Below are 8,805 nucleotides of genomic sequence, written 5' to 3' on the forward strand. Positions count from 1 at the left end.
GTACTTTACATATACTCTACTTGATTCTCCTAACAGTTATATATCAGAACATATCATGACATTTTAATATCAACTATTAATCAATAATGTCTTGTGTGTTGGCAAAAAAAAAAGCACCTGTGTTTGTCTTTGTCTGCACAAGCGAGGTGTGGCTGAGACAAAAGTAATATATATATATTATTTAAAAAAACAAACACTGCCACCTGTTGGCTGAACGACTGAATCACTATGATGTAGAATTTTGTATGCAAAGCTAAAAATCTAAGGCTGTTTTTAATTTCACATTATGCTTCTACTAATAAAATGCACGTTATATATATATTTAAATTTTAAAAAAAAAGATATATTTCAATCTAAAAAGTTACATGAAAATGCCAAATCAGTATTTATATTTGAAAGCAGCATGTGTCGAATCTAGTTTTCTACATTTATACTGCAGCCACACTGTGCATGTGCCATCACAACCTATCAAACTATCATAAAGTTCCACTATTTTATCAATATATATTTAACCTTACATTACATGTAGGTAATAATAGCACTAATGCATGCATTCATACGTATAAGTGACCCCTATATTGTTTTAATATTGTCAATACAGTGCCTAAACATTCTTTTGTTAAGAAATGTGTGCACAATAAAAATCCTTTTGTCCATGTTTTGTGTTGCAGTCTGACTTTGAATATGCATAAATATGAGAGAAGGAAGCATTTCTCATTAAGCTTCATACAGTAGTCTGTTATGTGACAGATACTTGAGTAGCATTAAGTTTAAAGTGCTCGATTAAAGGACAGTCAGGTAACAAAGAGAGGCTGTGATAGGGAAACAAAATGATGAGAATTAGGGGGACACCAAGTGGCGGTAGAAAGCAACTGTGTATATAAATTGTTTTAATATATGGAGCAGAGCTGAGGCCACACTCAGTCATATGGATTACATGGTAATTATACACACCTGTCATGATGTCCATACATCCATCTTCTACCACTTCCCGATCTCAAACGGTGGCGTACACAACTGGACAGGTCACCAGTCCATCACAGGGCCACATAGAGACAAACAACCATCTAATCTTACTCTACGGTCAATTTAGAGTGTCCAAATTGCCTGTAATCCACCAAATCTGCATGTTTTTGTACTGTGGCAGAAAAACCCACTAACCCATAATCCGGGTCTTCTTTCTGAGACCATGATGTGTCTCAGATTTTGAGATGGTCGATGATAGATTTTTGTTTCCACATAATGGCTCACCTAAACATTAGCACGCACAACAGCAGAGAAAAAATGGTTAAGGTGCACTGCTGCACGTCACTTATCGTCTCTCTCTTATCATTTCTGTTTCTATACAGTATAACGATGAGTAAAAAATAGGCAAAAGAACAACAACAAAAACACTTGATTCATGTCAAAATACAGCATTCTCAGTTTCTCACACTGACCCTGAAGGACAAATACTAACCAAATGTGGCTTAAGACTTAAAGAAAACAACATGTAACACTTCAGTTATACGTTGTTTTCTTTGAGTAGTAGCTTTTCATACATGTTTAATCAAAGTCAATTCACTTTTATATGCATAGCAAAGCATCATCTGTCCTTTGGTTTGGGTTAAGGAAACAAACCCAACATGGAGAAAATGAAGGAAACCTCAGGAAGAGCCACAGAGGAAACAGACGTGATGGATGTTGTGTGTACAAAGTAGATTTTACACACAATTATGACAATAACGGTGACATGTGATAATGCATTACTAGTAGCGTGATGTTTACACAAGAACAATAGTGGTACTAATTCTAAAGTATGCTTGTTATTGATGGTGGAAGCTCAGGACCTTGGTGCTGAAATAAATATGGAAATAAGTAATGTTATTTATTCATTTTTCAATGAATAATTAAGAGCCAGGCAGTTTTTTTAGCCCTTTAAAGGTGCCATATGTAAGAATGTGGCCAAAAACGGTTACTACATTCAAATTCAAAATACAGAGGTCTTTTAGGTTTCATTTTTTTTTACCTAACTGGCAACCCGTGGTTGCTCGGCAGCTGAGACTCTACTGACTGCAATGATTGGTAGATGGCAGTAGGTGGCGCCACATGCCAAAACATGATTTCAAAACATCAACATGATTTGCAGTCTGCAAAAGATTGTTGGTGAGTTCAGTTTGTTATATGAACATTATTCCTGAGTCTCTGTGACATATTAGGAGGATTTTACGGCCAGTTGCTTTAGATTTATTACATAATGCACCTTTAAATGTCTGTGAACACCACTGTCTGAGTGTTCATATTGTTATCTACACATGATGTGCTCATGGTGCAGCTTTACTCTCTCTGTGGTGATTTGCTGACCGCAGACATCTTGCACAGCAGATGGGGTTAAAAAAAACAATATGTTGTTAAAACACATTACAGTATGACAAGTGCAAAGGGGGCACTCCATCAGTGTTATACACAAAGGGGATCCACGACTCATTTTTATCTCAGAGTGGGTTCCATCTTGTTCTACACTGTCTGCACAGTCATTAAATCTGTGCATCAAAAAGCCACAAAGGCTCTCTGTTACTCTATAGAATATATGAATGGGCAGTGTGTTTGTACAACACACACACACACACACACACACACATATATATACATCAACTGTAAACATTCAAATGTGATCAACAGGTCTCAGGTGCTGCAAAGGTCTGTGCCGTTTATAACTGCAAATAAAAGCCACAGCAACAGCACAGAAAAACCTGCACTGCTTTCAAAATAAAAGCACAGATCCTTCCTTCACCTGTTGTCAAGTGCAATACACTGACTTTTAATGCGAAACGAGTCATGTTTCACATCAAAATATATCTCCATGACACTTTTATCCTAAAATCAGTCACAGTTCGACTTTTTTCCCCGAGTCGGCTCAATGATTCTGCTCGTATTTGAGGAATTTATTCAATTAATTAATTAATTAATTAATTAATTAATTTAAGGCCTAAAGCTGCATCATCAGTCTGCTCTGATGTTTTCTTTGTGCATGTGTTCAATTGAACTGGGTTAAATGTTGAGATATGAGGGATACAAAGCAACTTTATTATTATTAGGCTTGTGTCTGTATTATTGTACATTGACCAGTGATGTTACTTTGGCTAATGTTTACTAAGCTTTTCAATAACTATTATTTGTTGTTCTTGGTGATGATTTCCCACATTATGAACATAGTGTAGAAAACAATCCATTGAATAGCCATTTTATGCATTTACAAGTTTTCGGTCATCCTATAATATCCAGGAAATATACTTTTATTAGACCTAGTACTAGGGGATTACCAATATAGTACATGTCTTTACAACAGCTTTTTAAACATGTATCGTCGCTCATTATTTCACAAATATAACCATTTGTATAATATACATACCATTAAACCATTTTGTATATTATACAAAATGGTTAAAGGGTATTATACGATCATACGTTATATGAAATAATAATATATTTTATGTATTCATCAATGTGTTATAATCAGTAAAACAACAAATAAATTTAATGTGGACTGTTTGAGTGTATATATAATTTGTGTGTGTGTATATGTATATATGTGTATATATATATGTATATATATATGTATATATGTATATGTATATATATATATATATGTTGCATTTCATCAGTCAAAACACTAGTAAAACTATTAGCCAGTCAAAAAGGGAGGAAGATTAGTTGAAATACAACTTTTATTTTGAAGGGGAGTCCCGGAAGTCGTCTTATTTCCTTATCCTAACTTGACCGACCACTTGTTCCCTCCTCCCCGGCAGCAGCAGCAGCAGCACCAAACACCGGCAGTTTGTGTGCAGACAGAGCCGAGCGGGAGTCACACTCCTGCGGGGGAACATGGCCTCAGTTCCGGGCTGAAAGACATTGGACGGAGTGCGTGCGTGAATCCTGGAGGAGTATTTTTTTAATTCTTTAGATTTTTGGTTGAAGATGAGGAGAAGAAGAAGCTGCATCTTAGCTCGAGCTCACATCAACACTAACACAGGACACAGCAGCGCAGCGACGTGATGCACAACACAGTCCAGGAGTTGACGTCCTGTTTCCAGGAGGAGGAGGAGGAGGAGGTGGTGATGATGGTGGTCTCCTCCTGCTCACCTGCTCCACTCAACATCTCACTCCTGTCATCGTGTTGCTCGGTGCATTACCGTTAAACCGGGACTCCTTTTCATTTTGTTTTGTTTTTAATTGTATTGAATTGAGCAGGACACATCCGTGTTTGAGTCTCGAGGACTTCACCATGAAGGAGACTAATTAACGCTAATTGCAGACACCTGGAGTCGCGCTCTAATTGGCTGTGCGCGAGGCACGTGATGGCGAATAACGAGCTGCAGGTGAGTTTCACAACTTTTTATCAGGCTGACAGAGGCGATTCTAGAGTGTTGGGGATTCCCAGGGGGCCCTTCGACCCGATCGTTATTATGTTATAAATAAACTGACACCAACGAAAAATGTTTTTATAAATTAAATTATTGAAAATATATATAAAAGAATAAAATACTGTAAATAACTTAAAAAACCTATATAAACTTAGTAAAGAAATATACTGTATACCAGGGGTCACCAACCTTTTTGAGTCAGAGAGCTACCTTAAGGGTAAAAAATAATATGGAGGGCTACCATATAATATTTTTTTGTTTGTTTACCATTTAAATGATTAATATTATGCATTCAACTGCATACACATTAATTCCAGTGCTTACTCCTAACGATTACCAGTTTTTATAAACAATATCAAAGATATTTTACTGACAGATCATACGGATACATGCAAGTGAGGTGAAGTGAAGTGAGCCCGCGGGCACCGTATTGGCTGCCCGCGGGCTACCAGGTGCCCGCGGGCACCACGTTGGTGACCCCTGCTGTATACTGTATACACTGTAAAGAACCCATTATAAGACAATATAGAACAATAAAATACTGTAAATAACTAACAAAAAGAAAATGTATATTAGAAAAAAAAAAAATATATATTCCACTGTAAATAACTCGCATTATAAACTTTAAACAAAATATAAAGTATAGAAGTTGAATCGTTTTCTTGGGGATACTAAACCCACAGCAGGCAGTTCCTCATCAGCACCTTTTAAGCACTGCTTCTACTAGTTAGCATTTAGCGATAGCGTCAGCTAGCGTTCTGACGCTAATGTTAGCTGCTGTTCAAGTCTGTGTCCCCATTAGTTAGACGAGAATGTCTCTTCTGTAGCACGATTTTGACCAATCACAGTGCAGCTTGGAGAGCGTGGCCACTCCCACTGCAACTCAAGGACTGACAGCAACTGCTTAGGCTGCAAGGAAATGTAAAGAGTTTAAGGTCTTATGCATTTATGTACGATCTCTTTCTCTTTTTTTCTTCTTCAAATGTTTTCGTAAAACACGGCGAAGTTTCAAGAAATGTTTACATACGCATGAAACCCTTTAGAAACGCTGCAGTATACATGCCAGGCCTGTATGTGGCACTGTAACGCTGCCACAGAAATACACTAAATGTACAAAATACGAAGTATACGAAAACACAAGAGTGCCGCTTCGTGATTTTTTTTTCTCTCTGGGACGACCCGTATTTCCAAATATAGCATTCTAGCTCTTTGGTCTGCTTTAGTAAATAAGATACAACCTGCTTGGCATTTCCTAGTGAGGCTCCAGTGTGCCAATTAAATTATTAAATCCAGGGTTTTTCCCACCACTGAATAAGGTCACGGCTGATGCTGCAAACACGGATACAGTCAATCAATATAGTGCTAGTTACCACTTCAGCAGGAGTTGAATTTTGAGGAAGTTTCACTCCAAATGAGTGTGTTGTGAGTTGTTGTTTTTGTAGTTGAAAAAAAAAAAAAAAAAAATGTTGAGACTGAGGACAATGAAAACTGAAGTTAAAAATCTAACGATTGTTGGAGTATTTTCTCGATAAAGTGAGTCATCGTTAGTGGTTCGAGTAACTCGATGACAAAAAATATCGTATTCGTTTGTATTCATTTAATTCCCGTCTCGCGCGGCCTGTTCATCGCAGGGATCATTGTTCCACACGGACCGTTTTAGCAGACGCACACCCGGATTTCAGCAGGAAATGTCCAAAGTGTGGGACCATTTCACACTTAAACAAGAAGCCAACAAGGTTTAGAGTAACCACTGCAAACTACAACTGGTTTAACCCTTTAAGGTACTACTCAACCGTTTGGTCGACCACTATTTAAGTCACTATATCTCATTAGAAAATGCATCAAGCTGAACTCACTAACACTTAATGTGACTTGTTCTGAATGTTGTACTTTATGAATTATGCAAACAATGTTTATTATGAACAGACATCTCAACCGTTTGGTAGAGTAGGCCTGTATCTGATTTTCGTTAATGTTATCATGAGTTAATAAAATAAAATAATAAAAAAATGCAAAGAAAAAATGTTTCCTTTGCTTTTTTCTTGGTGTGTACCTTTTAAAGGGGTTAACCACAACAGCACGTCCTCAATGATCCAGCATCTGAGCCGATAGCATCCAGTTGCTAACGCTGCCGGCACACGCTAACGTAAACATTGATGTTAGCGGATTTAATTTAGCTTACTAGGGCAGCAGCTATCAAATCTTTTTTGTAATCGATTATTCTACTTTATTTATTTATTTATTTATGGATTAATCAAGTAATCGGATTAAAAAAAATATATATATATACATATATATATATATATATATATTATTATATATATATATATATATATATATATATATATATACAATCAAAAAAATAATAATAATATTATTATAATATATATAATATATACCTTTTGTGTCCTCAGCTATCGAAAATATTTGATAGCTGCAGCCCTAGTCATCGTTTTGGTCCATAAAATTAAAACTTACGCAATAAATCAATGTCAGAGTTTCAGTGTTGCATGGATTCCCTCTGTTTTTGTGTTTGTGTATGAATGTAGTGAGTCTGTGTGATCATCTTTTGAGAGGAGCTCAGGACACAGACACATAATCCCTGAAACATTAACATCCAGCACATGAACTCAATAGTGGAGTGTTTCTGTAGTGATCCGACGTAGTGCAGCTTTAAGTGTCAGACTCTGAGCTTCTGCCTCATGATGTTGTTGTTGTTGTTGTTGTGTGGTGGAAATGCTCTGCTTGTTTTTGATGTTTTAAATGATGATGAATAGGGATATTCCCAAAACAATTCATTTTTTACTAGCGCTGGTTAAAATGCAAATATACTTGATAAGGAGAGAGATCAGTGCAGATTCAGCTCCGCTCACTCACATTTCTACCAGCGACCTGTTAAAATGTCTTGTCCGTGTTGCCACACTCACGTGGAGCAGACGGCGTACAGAGATGGGACACATTCCCACATTTGTGACTCAACAGCTTGAGCTGGTTTGAAATGTTTATTATTTATATTGTATAATTAATTGCTTGTAAAAGAGAGCCTAATTTACCCAATCTCCCAAACCATGCATAGTGCATGCACTCTTGCTTTGTTTAATCAGTGGCAGATCTCACCCTCTGTTCCCAACAGTCACTCTGACTCACCGTCTCCACATGTAACTCACATATAGCGTCCACAATGGCCTCCATTCAGACCTGGCATTAAAAAACGCTGCGTCCTGCATGTGTGACCACATGACATCAGGTCTAGCGTCCCGTGTCCTTGTATTCAAACACACGCGTGACATCATGTCTGTTTCATGAGAACGACATTGTTTGTGATGATGTGTTGGCGTTGTGCGTCTGTGCGTGCAGTGTGTGTGTGTGTCTGTCTGCACTAGTGATGAGAAGTTTGCACGACTCACGCTGCTGTAACATGAAATACGATGCGTTTGAGCCGCCTACAATTACAGCTGTACTAGTAGTTGCCAAATAGGGACGCAAAGTGTCGCAAAGTGCCAGAAATAGGCGAAGCTATGGTTTTATTGGCTTTTTAATAATTCATTCATTGTATTATTGTATATACAAATGTAACTAAATGTAAACCATGTAAAATATAGGTAACTACTCCGTAACATATTGCTAAATAACTTTCTGGATTTATTACTTATTCAATTTCACTCGTCATATGATGCATATACAATGATACACTGCGATCTAGTGGCGGTGCTGTCACTTTGCGGGTAACGCAATCGCCGTGCATTGTGGGAAATGTAGTTTATGGTCAACGCACGCCTTAAAGCAGCATAGACCTATTTTAACACAGATTTTTGAGACCAATTAATCACTCGCAGGCCACATAAAATGAGGTGGCGGGCCATCTGCAATGTTGTTTTGATATTTCTGCTACTTCCTGTCGTCTTCTGACGATATTTCCTGTTTCTTACCTATACTCTTTTTCATTGGCTGTCGGCAACGTGTTTGCAGTCGGGTCAATAATCCGTACACGCCGCCCGACTTGGCGTCCAGATTTGGCTCAAGAATGTTTGATTGACTGCGACTGAGGTTGGCTCCGTTACCCTCACACATTAACAGATCTCTGTGTCGACTCATCATGCCTGCTGAGGCTGCCGGTGAGGAGGCGGTCTCTAATCCATCCTGAGGACAGAGCGTGTGTGAGCATTCACACCTGTTCTTGTGTGATCTGGGCGTGATCAGATCACTCTGGACGGACGTTAATACGAGGCGTGAACAGGGTCCATGTCTCGCTGTTGGCTTTGCAGTGGTTGTGTCTCTCGCTCACTTTCCTGTTCTTTCTCGCCGTGTGTCCCAGATGTTTAGTTACGACACTTTACTTTGTGTAAATCCGCACTTTTTAAGCCACATCGTGGAAATTCCTTCACCACAATGGTCCTAATCG

This window comes from Microchirus variegatus, assembly GCF_963457635.1.
Source record: "Microchirus variegatus genome assembly, chromosome: 10".
Taxonomy (NCBI): Eukaryota; Metazoa; Chordata; class Actinopteri; order Pleuronectiformes; family Soleidae; genus Microchirus; species Microchirus variegatus.